Below are 20,131 nucleotides of genomic sequence, written 5' to 3' on the forward strand. Positions count from 1 at the left end.
GTTGTGCCCTGAATTTTCAGGGGGATAAACGCTGAGATTATTGGTGACTCCATTCCACCCCAAACATTTTTGATCTTGTAAGAAGTAAACAGCCAAAGCAGAGGGCAGCAGGTCTGGCAAGGGTACAGAAGTGAACATTTATAGAGGTGCCATTGTTGGGAGTGTTTTGGTTTGGTTTTGCTTTAGTTTTTAATTAGACAAGGGGCCCAATCCTCAGTTATACCAAGGCCCCTTTTATACCTCTCTGGCAGTAGAGAGAAGCATTAAATGCAGCAGAAGCATCTCCCTGATGATTCATCTATGCAAAGGGCCTCCCTACCCCTGAAGGAAGAGAAGCGCTGGTTTAAGGGCTCTACACCATTCCCGCTGCCAGGCCCCAGCATAGGGGCAGACAGGATACACTGCACTAGAAATGTTCATGGGAAACAAAAGCGTAAATTGGAGCATCCCCAATGGTTCACTTAATTACACTGGGAACCAGGCAAGGCCCCGTCTGTATTAGACTATGGTAAACAGAAAGCTAGCTTAAAGCCATCTTTCCCCCACTGCCATACTCACTCGATCCCTGCCCCAAGCAGAGGAGTGAAGTTGCTAGGAATCAGGTCCATAGTCTTTAGAAGGTCACACCACCATTTTCCTGGGGGAATGAGGTGGTTGAGAGAGGGAAGAGAAATGTTAAAAGTCTTATGATTAAAAGAGACCAGAAAACTGCTTGCTTAAAGTTAGTAATTGTTAATAAGGCACCTGGACCAGCTGAATTCTACCCTAGGAAGAAGGAATTAAATCTGAAGGAATTCTGGGAAGCACAGAATGGTCTTTGGCAGTGACTTCTGATAGCTCACTCTGGCCACTTGGAAAGACTGTCCAAGGAATAAGCATTAGCTGTCATTCCCCTTGGGAAGAAAAAGGATCCAGAACGTTAGAGATTTATATGGGTTCAGTGGCAAGGATGATCTGGGGACAATGTTAAGGACAAAACTGTTAACTTACTGATGTATGGTCAGCATGATGAGAGGTCATATGATTATAGAGAGCTGATATTCCTTTGACTTCAGTGGGGTTGCAAAGGGTATAATATTGCCTAGGATTGTATGGTGGGGGGAGGACTTTGGATGCAGCATATGGTCTCTTCCTGGCCCTTGCAATATTCCTATACTCTGCATTCTCAAGTGAGGTATTAACATAATATCCCTTAGACGTGCCATAAATAGAGTTGTATGCAGCAGAACATAATTTTATGGCCAGATCCTGCTCTTAGAAGCTAATCAAATCAGCATAAATTTGCAAACATGTTCCAGCAGCTGTGACTGTAAATATCAGAGGCAGAATGCAAATAATACTGTCCATACAATGACTTGAGTAATGGACTCCCAATGGGTGGTGCAGCCCTCAGTCTGCTGCCTGGCAGCTTGGGGGGTTGGGGGGGCGGCTCTGATTATGATGAGCCTGAAACGGCAGATACAGTTATCATGACGAAGCAGCAAACGCACATGTCCTGGACAAACAAACTTACTGAGACTTATATAGATTGTAGCGGAGGTGGGTGCATCCCTCCGTGCCTGTTGCCTTCCAAATACATGCACACATGGCTGTCCCACATGGCAGGATGTCTGTGCCGCTGTAGCTTTCCCAATGTAATTCCCGTATCATTTTCCATGCACCTGCAGCAGATTTTCTTTTTGCGTTTTGATAACGAACCATCCGCATCCCTGAACATAATCGGCTGCGGTGAAATTTGCAAGGAACACACACGACAAGGACTAAATTCACTCTACCAGTTTCTGCCAGTCTGAGCCACGGTGCAGGGGCCCCAGCCGCAGAAAGGCTGCCAAAGGGAGAGGTTATGGTAGTACAAGGCTTAACTACCCCTTGCTTGGGGTCTTGCAACTGGCCACTGAGCAGCTGGAGATGGTTAGATGGGGGCATGGCCAGGGTGGAGGGGACATCCTATGAAGCTCTCAGCAGAAGCCTCAAGGGAGCAAGAAGCTGAAAACAGAGCCAGCCTTTTCCCTAGGAAGCCTTTCCAAGGTGCAGTGGCTCTCTTGCCTCAGGGAAATGAAATATAATATGTACCTCCCTACACCTGCCAGCATGAGCCTGGCCCAAGCCAGACAGATTTGAGGAAGACATGGAAGAAAGACCAGCCAAGACTGTCTTGGCATTGCAGGCTTTTGACAAGCTACTATCCCATTAAAAAGGTTTCCTGACTCCTACTAAATAAACACTGGAATTTATCGAGCATCTACCACACTTGGAGTGGGGGTTCTGTGATGATGTTATAAAGGAGTGGGGGGGAAAGGGTGGCCAGAAAGCTGTTTCAGTGAAACACACACTGCAGGTGCATAAGCGTGTAATTTATAGAGTCAAATACTCATCTCATTTGGAAGCTGTAGCTGGGATGACACCTCTAGTTTACTCAAAGCAAAGAACTGTCCTTACAACAGATGGAACAGTCAGGTTAGTTTTCTTCATCCTTTATCCTCATTTGAGTTATGGACTAAAACCAAACTCCAAAGCCTTGACTAGACTAGGATTTAAAGGTGTGCCATTGGCACAGGTTAGCTAAGATGTTTTAAAAATCTAGTGTAGACAGGCACACTGGGTACAATTTTCAAAATTGCCTACATCCCATTTTCAAGAGCTATTTAGACACTTACGAACACTGAAAAATCAATAAAGACTTAGGCTCCCACGGACCAGTTTTTCAATGGTATTTATATGCTGAAAGATAGAAACAGGTACCCAGCAGGATTTTCAAGAGCACCTAATCTCTTTAGGAACTTCTGAAAACCTCACTAAGCCCTATCCATATCTTTAGGTGCCTAAATACCTTAGCAAAGCTGACCCTTAGGAACATAGGTCACTTTTGAAAATGGGATTTAAGATCTGAAGTCACTTAGGCACTTTTGAAAATCTTACCCACTGCCTTTAACATGTGCTGAACTGATTGAGTTAAAGCTTGGGCAGTGGGAAGAACCTAGGTGTTAACTCAATAGTGTAGCATGTATCAAAGTCTACACTAGACTTTTAGGGTATGTCTACAGTGCGGGTGAAGGTGTGATTGCAGCACGGGTAGTTCCACTCATGCTAGTTTTAATCTAGCTAGAATGCATAAAGTAGTGAAGACGTGGAAGCATGGGTTGGCAACCCAAGTCCATACCCAGGCTCCCCAGCAGGCTTGTACTCTGACAGCTAACCCATGCCACCACATCTTCAATACTATTGGTACCCATGCAGCAATTACATCTTCACTTGCAGGGTAGACATACTCTTAGAACACGTTAGTTAGCACATATTAGCTAACATGTTAACACACCTTTTTGAGACTAGTCTAGAAAAGGCCTAACAGATAAAGAAACCCAAAAAATATTGGGTGTAGTTCTTTCCTTTATAAAGAGCTTTTGCAGCAGTTTCAGAATCTTCCTGGTTCTCTAGGGTTTTTTTTTATTTGACCTCTTTTTGTGAGGGAATTTATTTATAATTTCTGACCTATCAAATACTCACTTTTTCCTTCTCCACCCAACTCACACAGGAAATCTTAAGTTAAATACATTGCCTGGTTTGCAATGCATTTTTAGGGCCCTGTTTATAGCCATTATTTGTGTATCTAGTTCTCTTAATTTCTAGTATACGCAGCCCCATGTTTACTAGGTGACCTAGTACCTAGGGTATTAAAATGTTGTCATTATCCCACATACCAATTTTGCCAGCAGTCTCCAGCATTTACGGACATATTTCCTGCCACCCATTTCTGTAATAACTCAGTGGGATACACTGGTCCCTGTGAGAAATACTTGGGAGTCTTGGTTTACTTCTTCATGGACCGACCACACTAATTAGCTACCTCAGCAGCCCTCTCAATAGAGAGACTGGGGATAATGAGGACACCTAGCACTTACACCTCTTTTCATCCAAGGATCCCAAAGTGCTTTGCAAAGGCAGGCCAATATTATTCCATTTTACACATGAGGAACTTGAAACACAATGAGATCTAATGACCTGTTTGGGTACACAATCAATGACAAACCAAGGTCTCCTGAACCCCAGCCTGGTGCCCAGTCCACTGGACAACACATACTGAACAGTACTCTCCTTACAGGTGGACTTTTCAGTTCGGGGATGAGGATATCTTTGGGGCAGGAAGAGGGAGGCTTGCACTGATGCTTCCCATGCTGCACCAGTTCTGTGGGTATAGACTAGGACTGCAAGCTCCAGATACCTTTTGTCAGCACTCAATTCACTTAAAACAAACCCTCGGTGGGAATTCCTCCCTCTGCTTCCAGACATATAACATAAATATGAGGGATACCCTCAAGAAGGATGGGAAGATATCAGCTGTCCACGCAGGGGGTTCCTGTTAATTCCCACACTGATACTTAAGAAAAGTTGGCAAGTGTGTGATAAATGGGCACCTTGTCAGATCTCCATATAAAAGGTCTGGATTTTTTTATTCAGTTGTATTTTAAATAGCAAACTTCCTTCTGTCTCTGGGAAGCCTGGAAGATCTTAGTCAAAGATTCTTATCAAATGGAGCTACCTTGACTCTTCCCTACCCTCAGCATGAGCCAGCTTGGGACATTTTTACTAGCTGGCCACGTTGCTGACTTCAGATGTGAAAGGGAAGACTGAGGGGAAAGAGCTGGCTTGTAAGCTGCAGGACTGCCACCATTTTTTTTGTGTCCCCTCCTGATATTTATGGACAAGAGAGGAGGGGTTGGTGTTGAAACTGGCTCAGGGTCTGGATCAGACATCGGCTGCAGCTGCGAAGTCTCGGTCAAGATTTCTCCAAAGTTTGGAGATGATTTAATACGGGAGAGTTGGGTTCAGCTCATTATAGTCAAAGGCAGTCCAACCCCAAAATTCATATTGAGATTCAAACTTCTGCACAGATCAGGGAGATATTTGGATCCAGAATTTTGGTTCACAGACACCTATCATATCAATTTCTCATTGAATTACATGCCCAAGTTGAAAACTCTTACGTCGTATAGCAGGGATGGATAAATATTGACAGAACCAACTCAAACCTTGGCGCAAAACTAAACCAAACCTTTTGAGGTTTGTAAGAGTCCAGACTACTTTCTTCATTATATTTCATGGCTGCATCAGCCTCTGCCACCTGGAACTGGAAGTGCCAAGTATCACAAAAGACTGTTCTGATGCTATTCCTGGCTTGACCTGAAGCAAAAGGCACAGGAAATTTTCCAAAAAGGCCTTTCCTCATGAAGCATCCAGCCCTAGTATCGCAGACCCAGGAGTTCTAGACAGTTTGGTTGAGGGGCAGAGAAGCATCTCAGTTTGTGGCCACTCATATGAAGCAAATTCCCAAACTCATGGCAGGGTTTGCTTATCGCTAATACATATGTACGAATCCAATCCTGTGACCAGATGCGTACACTCAATACACTCTTAACTCCTCCCTTCAGGCTAGACACCTCTCACAGATATAATGGGGTAGGTTGACTGAGCCCACAGATTCTCATTAACCTCTTCCCAGCCAGTGTGGGGTCCCTATACCCCATCACACAAGGTAAAGAGAGCATAATTCCAATGGGGGTATCATTGCATCTGTACATCAACCCTATCCCCAAAGTGAACCAGACATGCTCTTAGGGTTTAGCTAGTTAGATGCAAGAACCTCTGCTTCCCCCTCTGTGCAGTCCGCTCAAGTTTCCCCCTTGCTAGTAGTTTGCCGGTTCCCCCTTCTCCTCAATCCTCAGATAGGTTTTTGGCTCTTACCCCTCACTTGGTGCCCTCTACACTAGAACACCCCCACCTCCAACCATACAAGCACATACTCAGCCACCTACACTCATGCACCTACAGAGATCTACTTACAGCCACGCAAACCAACATGCTTCCATATCCATGCACCCAGCCCCCCACTGATACGTATACCCAGGCATGGACAGACCCATATGTTACAGAAAGACCGCAGTACTTTGCCGTAATTGCCCTGTGGCTTCTGGAACACGTGCTGTGGTGTCCTAAACCATTACTATCAAATATATTAGGGTTTCTACAACTATACATGTATCTACACCTACCCACTTTCTCATTCACACTGAGGCAGCAACATATCCCCCTCCTCTCTCTCTCAAACACACAAACTAAACATCCACTCTCACCTAGCCCTGCCCATTGCCAAATAACACCCCCCACCTCCAAGTAGCCTAATAATACAGACGATGTTTCCTTTCCTGGGTCCTATCACAAGGGGTGTGGGGGGGGGGGAAGGGGGAGAAGCTTTGGGCTGGAGTTGATTTCAAATGTCAGCAATCCCATAGCTAGTCTCTTGAGCCCTCAGCCCTATTTATAGGAAAGATGGATCTGGCAGAGTTTACTGGGGCTCTTTATTATTGTTTACAGTGGCATGAAACCAAAGGAAAGTACAAATAGCACACCATGACACCCACCCCCGCAGGAGGTTAAGGAAGCAGCTTTGTCTCTTGGTTAAAATAAAAGAAAAAAGTCTCTCAGATTTTTCCTGGGTGTTGGGAGGTCAGTACTACCTTGGCCTTAAGGTGACTTGTTTACCAATCAGATGGGGAAATGCTAATGCCTGGGAGCAACTCCTGTCAGGCTGAATAAATCCTTTGCTCCCAATTCTGAAACACAATGGCACATGAATGACTAAGCAATTCTGATAACAATTCAATAGGCAAATGTCAGCTTGCTTTGATTAAACATTACTTTTGGAGCAGTTTCAAGGCAGTTAAAGGCACATCAGCATCTCTCTCTTTACGCAACCTCTCTCTCTTATTCAGGCAGACCCTATCCAGTAGATTTAACCATTTATTTTACAACAATCATAGCTAATTTTTCAAATTAATTTGAACTCCTACGAGTTTTCATGAACAGAGCTGGAAAAAAACTGCAAAAAACCTTCCTCCTTTCTAAGGTCCCAATTCCACTGTAATTTCTACGCTGCCACAGTTGTCCTTTGACACAGTTATAACACAATTCAAACTGCAGGATAAATGGGACTGAGCCATGTTATATCCATGTTTCCATATAAGTGTTTGGACTTTAGCAGAGCTGTTCTCACATACTATGGTGATGAACGAGAGATGTAAATACTGTAAGTGCAGTTTAAGGGGCAGGATTAAAACATAGTTCAGTCCTTTCAATAATGGAGAGCTAACCCATATTTTAGCTATGTTAGAATCTGTGCTGTACTTGGGTTCCTTACACTGGTAAACCTCTCTTCCCCCTTTTTTTCCAGAGAATATTTAAGTGAGCAGCTTCCCTTTATTTGTACCTCCAACACACACTAAAAAACTATCTCTGAAGGATGTTGGCTTGTACAAAGAAATACCCTCGTGTGCAGACTTGTGCTTATGTCTTTGCCTTAAGTCAGTTGTAAAATAAGCTCCTCAGTACTGCATCCATAATAGGGACTGCAGTGCAGATGGAAAAAGCATAGTCACAACCAGTACTGTCTCTCCACTGATAGATGTGTATAATTTGGGAAAGGAGGGGCTCACAGAAGCATCACACATACTTGCAAATAAGAAAATGGAGATACTTGCACTTCTTCTCTGAGCTCTCTCTAGTTTCCGTTTACATAAATGGCATTTGGTATGACAGTTAAATGCAGCTGAGTCCGAAGGCAGAATTGGTGAAATGCTGGCCCCACTGAAGTCAATGGGAATTTGGTTCTGGGCTGTGTTTGGGGAATGCTACCTACCTTACGGCGTGGAAAATCAAAGAGAAAAGGGGATAAAAGCCCCTTGCTTTTCCGCCTAACACATTCATAATCAGGATTGAGTCACTGGTCCTGGCAAACAACACAGCCACCATTTCCTTCCACAAGCATTATCATTCCCTTCTACCATAGACTCAAACAGCAGGTGATTTGACATTCTCCAAATCCACTGTCAAGACTGGCCACTTTGGATCTTCTGAGAAAGGGTGGGATGGGTGTAACTACCATCCTCCACACTCACCATCAAGCTTTTGGCAACCAGCTAGCTCACGTATGTACACAGGTCACCTCTACTGGAGTATGAGCCAGTTCATTTGTAAGAGTTCTGTTTACTGACTGAGGGCATGTCTACACTACAAAATTAAGTAAGCCCACATACAGCTGCCACAGTAATTACACTTCTTGTGTCGGTAGTCGTGTCTTCACCAGGAGCACTTGTGTCGCTTGTACTATTGGTGTGGGTCACTGTGGGATAACTTTTGAAAGCCAGTAACAGTCAATGTAAGCACCACTGTGTCTACACTGACACTGCATCAACCTATGTTGACATTGACACTGCACCACTCAAGGAAGTGGAGTTAAGTTGCCATCGTGGGGCAGTTATGTCAGCAGGAGCAAAGTTTTAGTGTAGACACTTAGATAGTTAGGTCAACATAAGCTGCCTTGCGTCGACCCAACTCTGTAGTGTAGACCAGGCCTAAGATATGTGAAATCAAGCCAATTCTTTTTGCTCAATTGCCAAGGGATGCTAGTCTTTGCAGGCAGAGGTCTCAGGTCTGAATCCCACAGTTTTTGCTTGATACCATATGTATGTAAAGAATGCAGAGAGAGAGAGAAAGAATGTATGTGTGTGTGTAATCACAAGATGTTATAAGATCACCTCGGCAACAGTCCTGCTCACCACTGGCCTACAAAGCTGCAGTGCCCAGCAGCTCCCATTTGACAGCACAAAGCCTCCTTGCAAAATCATCATGCCAGTCCTTGTGGCTTTGTTGTTTTTGATATTCTTTGAGAGTTTTCTGTGATGCCTGATTTGCTTTATTAGAGAAACCTGCTCAAAGGGATACGTGGGCAGGCTCAGCTTGATTTGTGAACTCCAACAGGAGGGGCAGCCAGTAAAATTAATGAGGTTTGAGGCAAGTGATTGCACATGCAGACCAGAAGACATAAAGCATTATCAGACTGTCTAATTAACTCAGGCCACGTGCATGATAAACCATGCAACCACTGCTACTCGTACACACACATTAGTGTCTAAGTGGGGACAAATTTGCAAGTGCAATTTTGGCTGCATTAAGAAGGAAGTCGTCTGCTTCAGACACAATCTTGAACATGCAAAAAAAAAAAAAAAGAAAGAAAAAAAAAGAAATGGTGCATTTCTGTGAAGGGTGAAAAAGTTTTTCCCAATGGTTAGTAAGAAGCAACACTATGATGGACAATTTACAGGTCCCCCTGGCCATTTGTTTAATCCCATCCTCTAGACTGTAGGTCTTGAAAGTAAATATTTTAAAAGGGTTCTGTCCTCTCACCATTTTGAATGAAGTGCTGATTTTACATTAGCAACAGGTAGTATGGACCAGAGATTACATCAAAGAAACAGGAAATCTGGGTTCAGATTCCAACTCTGCTATTGACTTATTGTGTGACATCAGGCAAACACTCAGCCTCTGATTCTCCATCCCGCACCCAATATGAGCTCAGGTTCAAAAAAGAATATGCCATGCTGATGAAAATACAAGTTTTTCAATATTATGACAGAAAAAAGAAAAGAATCCAAGAGATTAGAGATGAAAAAGACAATGCTTCGCAATGAGAAAGTGCCTTAGAGTGCTCAATATCTGCTGTCAGTAGGCAACATGTGGATGAAGGTCCAATCAGCTATGATAGCAGACTATACCACCTTGGGGCCAGGATGTGTCAGCGGTACACTATTTGATTGCCCGGTTCAATGGGGCAGGAGGGTAGAATCCTGCCTATGAGTTGCACCCCATGGGTGGGCGAAGAGGGTCCTCACTCCCTTTGCCCCAGTAGTGAACTTGTGCAACACAAGGCATGATTTTGCCCACAGTTCAGAGAGTCCCAACCCCAAGTAGCATACACTCTACAGTAAATGGAACAAATACTGTTAATAGCGATATAAGGGAAGTTAAAAGGACCAACAAGCTGGGTCAGTCTGCATTAACAGACCAAAGCAATTTGGATTTCTCTCTCATCTCTTTTGCACAAATTTAAAAAACTTGCAGTGACTAAATTCTGCCATCAGTTACCCGCATGCAGCCCCCACTGTTTTCAGTGGGAGCAGATCTGGATTTTTCATTTGTTTGTGAAAGGAGGGCTGAATGAGTCTGAATCTCAGGGTACCCCTCCCTTTCTCCCACCGCTGATCCTATCGCCTCCACAAATACAAACACTCTGGGAGACCAGTCTCTCTGAGCAGCCTTCCTGCGCCAGGGAGGCCAATGGGTTTCTAGAAAGGCTGACAACGCCTGTGTTTTGTTTTCCTGCAGCTGGAATGTCTCCAAAGACGTCTCAGGTGCTGGTGAGACCTTCCAGAACATCCATTAAGAGTTTTCTTTTCCTTCCTGCATTATTTACCATACAGTCCTGCAAGTTATTTCTCCAAATCATCCTTTCCCCTTACTGCTGTTTATATTATAACACCTTAGAAATATGTTTCTTTACCAGTGGTTGCCAGCAGGGTTTTTTGTCTGTCTGCTCCATTACACATGTACACAGACTGGTTTATTATTGTAGGGTTGCTCAGGAGCGCTTGGTCACAGATACCAGTTCCTATCAATAGGCTTGCTGCTTGGCTTCACACATGGATTTGCTGTAGAAAAGTTGTTTGTAGCAAGTAAGTGCCAGGCTGTGCATACTGCATTGTTACTGTAGGGATGCTTCTGATTATCATATTGGCTTGTTGTTAAAGAGTTGCTTCTTGATGGGCTATGCACATTGATTTGTTATTGCAAGGTTTCATCTGATTCCTTATGAGGACTGGGCTGCTGGAGATGATTATTCTTAATCTTATTGTAAACAGAGCATTACAATATTTCTTCTGACAACCTGACTATTAAAAAAATCACATGATCTTTGTAAGAAGGTTTAAAAAAGAAAACCAAAACACCACAGGACAAATTTTGGCCTGGGCAAGCTTAAAAATGTCCCTTTAAAGATAAACCAGATATCCTCCTCACCTCAGACCTTCCACTAGAATGAAAAGACTTTTTGCACCAGGAAGGCTTCCCTTAATTCACAGCATTAACTTAAAGCTTCCCAACAATCCAGCACTGAAATTAGCTTCTTGTTTCAAATCTAATTGTCCTGCTCCTGCCCTGAGAGCACCTGATTGGAATGTGATTGCAATTCTGTGCCATGCATTCAAAACCAGTGCACTTGCCTGCTTGCTTCAGCAGTTTTTGGTAAAGTTCAATGGAGTTCCCTGGCTTTGAAACATAATTGCCTGACTGCAGTAGTGACTCCAGTCTCCAAAGAAAAAAAAAAAGGGGGGGGGGAGGGAGATGGGGGGTAGACAGCTGAGATTAGCACATTTCAGACACTGGATGCAATCTTTGGGGGGGGGAAGGGGGGCTGTTTTTCAGCACTGCTAGTGAACTGGAAGGTTAAAACAAGAAAACAAACTAGAAAAGAAAGATCACATAAGAAAATATGCACACCCAGACAAGGACATATAAAGGAGTCAAGAGCTTGGGGAACCGTTTAATCAGAGCCCTAATGGTTCCATAAGTTATTATGTTTGAACTTCAAAACAAGAAATATTCATTTACAATTAGATGTTTGCAAATTAGGGTCAAGCAGGTTCATATTTTTAATTGCTCTCATTTCCACCTCTGTGTTGTTTCTCATTGGTTTAAATCCCTTATTGCTTTCTCTGAGGGCCAAATTCATCCCTGAGGTAACTCGACCAAAGTGAGTGAATTTGATCCTATAAGCATTCTCTGTACGGATGCCTCTTATAAACTGCAGAAAAAAATAGATTTCTGCCTGACCTGTCACATGTCTTTGTAGGTCTGACTGTCTGTGTGTTCAATCTTCCAGCCACAGTAACCCAATTTCCTGATAATCAAACTGTATGCTACTCCCTGTTTCAAACATTACTGCTGTCAACAGCAGCTACTGCAGATAGTAGGGAACCAGCCCTCCTAATTCCAGAGGGATTAGTGTCCACAGTTTCAGATGGCAGCAGGATGTATGATGGTGGAGTGATTTAACCTGCAGCTGGATTTTCACAAACTAGTTTGACTCTGCATGACTGAACAACCAGGATGAAAACTACTTGGTTCACAAATTCAATAAAACATCGCTGGAAGTCAAAGCAGAGGCTTGTATCTGTTTATTCACACAGTCTATTGAAATCACTTGTAGATTTGTGAACACAGTACAAACCTGATTATTCAAACATCAGTTACCTGAAAAAGGGTCGTGTCCTCTACAATCTGTCCGTGTCATTGAAAGTTCCTATGATTGTCCAAAACCTTGATCATTCAGACTTACTCTGTGTCCTCTGGCATTTTGATATCTGAATCTCTATTATCTATGTACAGTGTGTGTGCAGCACAGCATTACAGGGAGAAACTGTTTCCCATCCCCCAGGCCAGAGCCCTGGTGCTAATGTAGTTAAATTGATTGCATAGTGGTATATGCTTGACCTCTTCATAAAAAGGCATACAAAACAGTTGTACATTAAATACAGGAGGGAATTAAAGAGGCCCAGTAAGTATCTGGCTACATGTTGCATGCTGGGAATGTGACGTGCACATCACCGGCCATTACTGTGAGTGAATATGAGAAGTGGAGACTAATGGTACAATACATACATAATATGTGTGTATACACTGTAAATATACATACATATGTGAGGATATACTGTCCCCTTAATGTGCACACACAACCCCCACCTTAGCATCAGTGGGTTTTATGCACAGGTATCAAGAGAAGAATAACCCCCACTTAGTATAGATATACCAGATATAAATATACATATCATTTTGCTATATTATATCGGCTTTGACTTTTTCTCTCTACCTGGGGAAAACCAAAGTCAGGAGAGTTGAATTTTTATGGTCGATGCTCTGGTTTTTTTATCGTACTCCAAGTCCTTTCAAATAACTGCTTGGTGCCTTTGAGATTGTAATAATTCTCAGAGAGTTTGTGGGTAAGCATAATATATGAGTCATACTATGAGGGCTGGTGGCAGAAGAGATTATATTTGCACAGTATATAATGCTAATATATGTGCATGTCTGTGTAGTAATATTTTACATTTATATAGCACCTTTCATCTGAAAAACCCCAGAGCCCTTCACAACACCTCGGAAATGCAGCCATTTCTAGGTGGAGAACACAGAAATGCACCCAATAGTGAAGGGAGTAGCTGAAATTTTGGCCAAGGACACCAGTGAACAAATTCTACTCTTCCAAAAAAGCGTCAGAGAACATGATTTTTAAGAGCTCATTCACAAGACACACACACACACACACACACACACTTACTTGTCTAAAAAGATAGAGTTACAGTGACCTTACCAGGATTTTGGCCTTGCAGTCTTGGTGGTGAAATCGTGTTACTGAAGCCATCCCGCCAGACCTATCAGGAACAAATGAAATGGGCATTGCACAGAGGATCTAAGAAGAACTGAGGAAAAGGAATTCTTTACCCCAGCCTAGTATCTTGGTGTGGAGTGATACATAGCCACTCCACTGCTGCCTCTTCAATCCCTGTGTGCACCCATTACTTGGGTGATTTAGATCTGTGGATCTATGTAGTGGTAAATCTATTACTCATCTACCCCTAACATGCTACCAAACACTTCCATATAGAGTCCTAGTCTGTTCTTCACTCCCTCCTCCCCGCCCTCAACTGCACGCACACGTACATGATGTTCAGCGGGACCAGTTCAGTTCTGCTGCATTTATGGCCCGCAAAGGCACCTGTCCTCCGAGTTGTTGATTGTCAGGAGACTTAGCCCTGCATCACGTCATGTTCAGAACGAGATCATCACAAGCCATAAGGACTCGTACTCTGGGAGCAAGGGATTGGGTGTATTACATGAAAGCTTAAATTCTGCAGTAACTGACGGGGCCATCACAGAAGGGCTGGTATAGCCAGTACCACCCACAAGCAGCTCAATCTCAGCCCTGGCCCAGACAGAGCCGGGTGGCATCTAGCACCGCTTTCGAAAACTGTCTCAGCAGGTTATGAACTGGATTTCAGGTAGGTACCAAGTCTGATATGACAGGGAGCTTTCCTCAATCCAAGCCAACCAGAGTGATTGTTTGATGCAGAGCCTCATGCACCACACCAGGAATCCAGAGGCGGCCTTGCCAGACCATTTTGCAAACTAGGTAGGGGGTTTGCTGTCTGTTCCATTAGCTCTTAATGAAACAGAAGAGCTATCCATTGACATCCCATTTTAGAGGGCAATGAGATAAACTCCATTAAAATGGCATCTAGGTTGCCAGGGGACAAGTTAGAAAGACATTACATAGACTGGCAGTAAAGGAAACAGAGTCCCTAAAAATAAATCACCCTAAAGCATATGCAGTCACTGCTAGGACACCTGAAGTTTGCACATATGGTCGCTCCACTGGGAAAGGCCTTTCTGCTGCAGGCATGCAAATCAAAGAGCTTGCATCTCATTACCAAGGCTGGCAAGGCATCAGTCAGGGCTGGAATGAAATGGCTGAGATTCCCATGACACTGTAATGGGGTGACAGTTTGGCAGCTTCAGCAGCTATGCAAGTCTGATTGACCTGTATCTTTCACAGATGCGGCAGTGCTAATAGGCATGGGTGTTTACTTTCCAGGATGAGGGTGTCTTGGCCTGTGGCATGGAGCCAAAGGTCCCAGGATCAACTCTCCAGATAGTAGAGGGTTTCTTTGGAATTCTTCCTGATAAAACCACAATATTTTTTGGTTCCAGCAATGGCAATCTGGGGAGGAGGTGAGGGCGGCTCCAGAAGGAGGCACTTTCTCCAGATCATGCAACAAGGCCTAATTGTTACACAGTCCACATGACCTACATTATAGCCCCTCAGAGATTTTTTTGTTCCCAGATGGTTGCTGTTGATCCTACCCTTTAGAAGCAATAAAAGAGGGTGTCTGGTTTGTATGATACTAGCCTAATGTTTCTTCCTCTCTCCTCCCTCACCACCATTCATCCCAAGGGGCCGCAGTTCAGGTTCAATAATATATGAACACGTGCAAAATCCCATCCTTCTTGAGGAAACCTGGCAGTATAATAAGCCTGATCTGGTCAAGAGAATCTCTTCTCAATATTTAAATAGCGTGAGGTCAACAATGTTTCCTTAGTGTGGGCCAGATCCTGTCTCATGCATGCCAATGTAAAACTGGAATAACTTCACTGAAATCAATGGAGTTGCGATACTATCTACCTACTTACCAACCTACATGGTGCCCATCACCTTGAAATTAGAATAGTTTCCAAGTATTTAAAAATAACTATGCTCTTGATTTACAGCAATAAACTACAACTGAGATCTGAACGTGGCCCAGTGTTTTTAGTTTATTCCATAGGAAATGGAAGGAGATTGGCACATCTATGGCTTTGAGGAGAGAGACATGCTCTGAGCCTTCCTAATAGGGATTGTGGGGAGTTTTGAAGGAATGCTAGTCAAAATGTAATCAAATGAATGCTTCTCAGGACTGATTAACATATAGCTTTTGCCACACAAATACACAAAACATAGAGAAATTGTGGATTTATAACTTACTTGGCTGGATAGATACTCCCTTTCAGATATACTTAGCTTCTGATTGAACTCTTGGGGGATCTCTTAATCATTCGCTCTTCCCGAACCATCTCTGTTATGCTGTGTATGGTTTTGTTTTCAAGTCCCTCTACTTCAGTGCCTTTCACATACTGTCCCTACTCCAAAGTCCCTCCTCATGCACACTCCACCTCTGGATTTCAGTCAGCTTTGCTAGCTCTAATACTAAACATACAACAATTATTGTATTATCATTATTACAATCTATTTGGCTAGCTCCAGGCCAATACAATCGAAAACCAACCCCAGTCCCCCACTGCATTGGGGGAACACTGAACTATTGCAGACTTTCGTCCCCCTCTCCCTTCCTAGTGTACGTACTTTAGATCCAGCTGATCATGAGCCAAAAGACTTCTTCCTGTAGGTGTTCTCTATGCTAATAGTATGTCTGGAACCCCCCACTGTAGCATTGCTAACCACTCTCTTGCCTAACTTAAAACACAGCATTAGGCAATGTCCCACTATATCTGCTTACTGTCCATTTTTCTCTAACCTTTGATAAAACTGACTCTAATTCTGTTCATGCCTTAGTCTCAAGCTTGCTTTCAGACCCAGTTTCCAGCTCGGTCGATGATGGCAAGACATAGTCAAAACCAACAGGTAGGCAAGACTAGAAATCCACACTTTCAGAAGACCTTGCTCAAGTATTTGTTTAGTGCTGAATTCGATGAACTCTACAAGGAGCAATATGACTATTACAGAAAGTAGCATGTGTTCATCCAAAGAGGAAGATGTTAGAAAAAAAAAAAGTCCTTAACAGGAGTCCTGCTATTAACCAGCTATTGTAGAAAATTTCACAAGTACAGCTCTACAATACAACATAATGCGTGGCCATGCAGCTCTACAATACAACATAATACATGGCCATGCAGCTCCTCAGCTCTACAATACAACATAATGCAGCCTTCTGGCCCACCCCAAAAAGTGCTCAGTACCCTCAACTCCCACTGACTTTAATGGGAGTCAAGAGCACACTGTGCCTTGCAGGCCTGGACCCTTCATTTCTAGAGCATCTTTCAAACATGTGGTGTCCTGAGATCTTTACAGGTCAAGCCCATAAAAGGTGTCGAAATGAGAGAAAACAGTGATGCAAAGTCAGGATACGGAATAAATGAAAGCTTCCAACTCTAGGGCTAATAAAGGAAAGAGAGAAATTAAGAGGCAGAGGCAAGGGAAAAAGGAGATGCTTTAAAATGAGATTTCAAAAGACCTGGAGAGTTGATGAGGCGGAGAGATACAGGGATGGAATGTTTTGTAAAATGGATTAAGCTAAAGGAGCATAAAACATTAGAAGCAAAGACTTAGGGCAGAGGGAGGGCACTCAAGGACACTGCAGCAGAACTTTCAGGCAATATAAGCCTGCACTGAACTTTCTTATTCCTGGCAGCCTTTTTTTGGACGCTATTCTGGGGGTTGCCACTTCTTGGGAGCTCGCCTGCTGGGACAATGTCACGAGTGGCAACTCTGCAATGCTTGTGTGGCAGTGTGATATGACGCAGCTTCCTTAAATGGCACTGATGCAGTTGGACACGATATTGTTTGGCGGATACTGGGACCCTTCACATCCCACAAACTGGGCTACCAAGTGGCAACTCAGATGGTGTGAAATTCAGCAGCTTCCCTTTGCAAGGGATCAGGCCAACAGTTTAGCTGGTTCCAATCCAGACACTGCTCAGTGATCTGCCCCACTCTCAAAACTCCCCTGAACTGGGCTTTGAGTCTAGGGTGTGAACAAACCTCAAATCAAATCTCAGTCAACACTGACAATTGTTGCATGGTTTGACCCAAACCCATACAATGATTATGGGTTCACTGGAAAGGCTAAAGAATATTATGGAACTTTCCCACAATACAGTGTGTCTCGTCAATGTGCACTGTGTGTGTGTGTGCAGTGTGCCTGTGCAGTGTATATGAGCAGTGTGTGCATGCAGCATGTGTACATGCAGTATGTATATGTGGAGTGTGCAAAGCAGTGTATAAAAGCAGCATGTGTTTTCTTCCCAGGGATTGGGATGGAGGTGAATCAAGAGGAGGGTGGAGGAGAAAGGAGGCAGAGAAGGTGCAGAAGGGTTATGCCTGAGGCAGACCTGTGCCCACAGGGACCACTGAATCAGAGGTGCAATGCAGGACAATCCTCAGGATTGCCCTAGTCTTGTGCTGCATCAGCTCCTGCAGCCCCTGAACAGAGGAAATGCAAGCTACCTGCCCTCCATTGGCTCCAGTGAGAGCAAGGCAGGCATCAAACCCTGCCATTTCTATTTGGTAGTGTTTTTATACACATATTGCACAGATATAAATGACAACATAAAGTGCCAGGCAGAATAGAATCAGACATGAACTGAATATATTACATTTCCTGTAGAAGTAAAGGGAGAACACTTGTTTAATGGCATTTTAAAGTCTCTACCTTTCGCCTAGTGTTCAGAGATGCCCTGTGAACTCCTGAGAGAGGTGGGCTGGGGGAAATCCAGACTCGGCAGGCTTTTTTGCTGAACCCTTACACTGCGGGTGAGGGATGAGTGTTCCACGCTGGAGTTTGTGATGCTTTGACTCAGCGGTGCTGCACACACTGTTTTTGTCTCTCCAGAAAAGATCTAAAAGCTAAGTAAGGCCCAGATTGTTAAAGCTACTTAGGCACCTAACTACCATTGAAATCAATGGAAGTTAGGTGCCTAAACACCTTTAAGAATCTGGGCCTTAAAGCTATTTTTTGGAAAAGGGTAAGCAGTTCCTCTGAAGCAATCTGTTGTGGTCTGTGGGCTGGAGAAAGGGAAGGTAGATTGCTGTACAGGTTTCTGGTTGCAACCTTGCTACATGATACCTAGGCCAGACTACACACAGACTCCAGGATACAAAAAATACCAGGTAGGCTTATACCAAAGATGTCATCGTGTCTGAGGGATGGGATAGAGAGGGCTTCTTCCTCCAACAAGAACAGCCATAAAGACAATGGGACAGATTCCGCCCTCCCCTCCTTCCACTCTGGTCCAGCAAAAGAGCTGGAAAGTCAACCTGTCCAGCTACCCAGGAGATTCCCCTACACAGACAACATTCATAGGTGCCAAAGAGCTGGCCTAGCATACGTCACAACCAGGTAGGGGTGTGACCAGAAAAAAGAGGGCATGGCCAAAGTACTTGTGCACCCTGGTTATTCCCAAGTGCTAGAAAGGCCATGGTGTAAATTAAACCTTGGTTAACCAGGTGTATATTAAATTGGCCTTTGGGTTGTTTTCACTTAGGCTGGGGACAAAGAGCTGCCATAAGAACATAAGAACGGGCATAGTGGGTCAGACCAATGGTCTATTTAGCCCAGTATCCTAACATTGGTTGGTTCCTAACATTCTGTTCGCTTTTTTGACTGCTGCTGAGCAGATGTTTTCAGAGAATTATCCACAGTGACTTGAACATTTCTTTCTTGAGTGGTAACACCTAATTTAGACCCCACCATTTTGTATGTATAGTTGGGATTATATTTTCCAATGTGTATTACTTTGCATTTAGCAATGCTGAATTTCATCTACCATTTTGTTGCCCAGCCACCCAGTTTTAGAGATCTCTCTGTAACTCTTCACAGTCAGTTTTGGACTTAACTATCTTGAGTAATTCAATATCATCTGCAAACTTTGCCACCTCACTGTTCACCTCCTTTTCCAGATCATTTATGAATATGTTGAACAGCACTGGTCCCATGAGAGACCCCGCTAATTAACTCTCTCCACTGTGAAAACTGACCATTTCTTCTGACCCTTTGTTTCCTATCATTTTACCAGTTACTGGTCCATGAGAGGAACTTCCTGCTTATCCCATGACTGATTACTTTGCTTAGAAGCCTTTGGTGAGGGGTCTTGTCAAAGGCTTTCTAAAAGTCTAGGTATACTATATCCACTGGATCACCATTGTCCATATTTGTTGACCCCCTCAATACCTAAGAGATTGGTAAAGCATGATTTTCCTTTACAAAAACCATGTTGACTCTTCCCCAGTAATATCATGTTCATCTGTGTGACTGATAATTCTGTACTTTACGATAGTTTCAACCAATTTGCCTGGTACTAAAGTTAGAAACACTGGCCTGTAATTGCCAGTATTGTCTCTGGAGCCTTTTTTAAAAATCAGCGTTACATTAGCTATCCACCAGTCACCGCATACAGAAGCTAATTTAAGCAATAGGTTACATAGCACAGTTAGTAGTTCTGCAATTTCATATTTGAGTTCCTTCAGAACTCTTGGGTGAATACCATCTGATCCCAGTGACTTATTACTGTTTAGTTTATCAATTTGTTCCAAAACCTCATTCGTGGACACCTCAGTCTGGGACAGTTCCTCAAATCTCCCATCTGAAAAGTATGGCTCTGTGTGGGAATCTCCCTCACATCCACTGAGGTGAAAACTATTGCAAAGAATTCATTTAGCTTCTCCACAATGGCCTTAGCTTCCTTAAGTGGTTCTATAGCACCTTGATTGCCCAGTGGCCCTACTGACTGTTTGGCAGGCTTCCTGCATCTGATGTACTTAAAAAAACTGCTGTCGGTTTTTGTCTTTTGCTAGTTGCCACTCCCCTTGTGGGTTCCATGACTAGCCGCTCCAAGAAGCAGTCATTAATGGTGTCTA

The 20,131-nt window shown here is 43.6% G+C and overlaps 1 long non-coding RNA gene across 1 annotated transcript in view; it reads right to left on the minus strand.

The window, feature by feature from the left end:
* Window positions 1–20,131, minus strand: part of LOC141992021 (uncharacterized) — a 119,045-nt gene that overhangs the window by 78,325 nt on the left and 20,589 nt on the right. The window contains exon 2 of the long non-coding RNA XR_012640516.1: window positions 13,256–13,316. This is a non-coding gene — a long non-coding RNA (uncharacterized LOC141992021). The remainder of the gene's footprint in view (window positions 1–13,255; window positions 13,317–20,131) is intronic.

Source organism: Natator depressus, chromosome 8 (assembly GCF_965152275.1).
Source record: "Natator depressus isolate rNatDep1 chromosome 8, rNatDep2.hap1, whole genome shotgun sequence".
Classification (NCBI taxonomy): Eukaryota; Metazoa; Chordata; order Testudines; family Cheloniidae; genus Natator; species Natator depressus.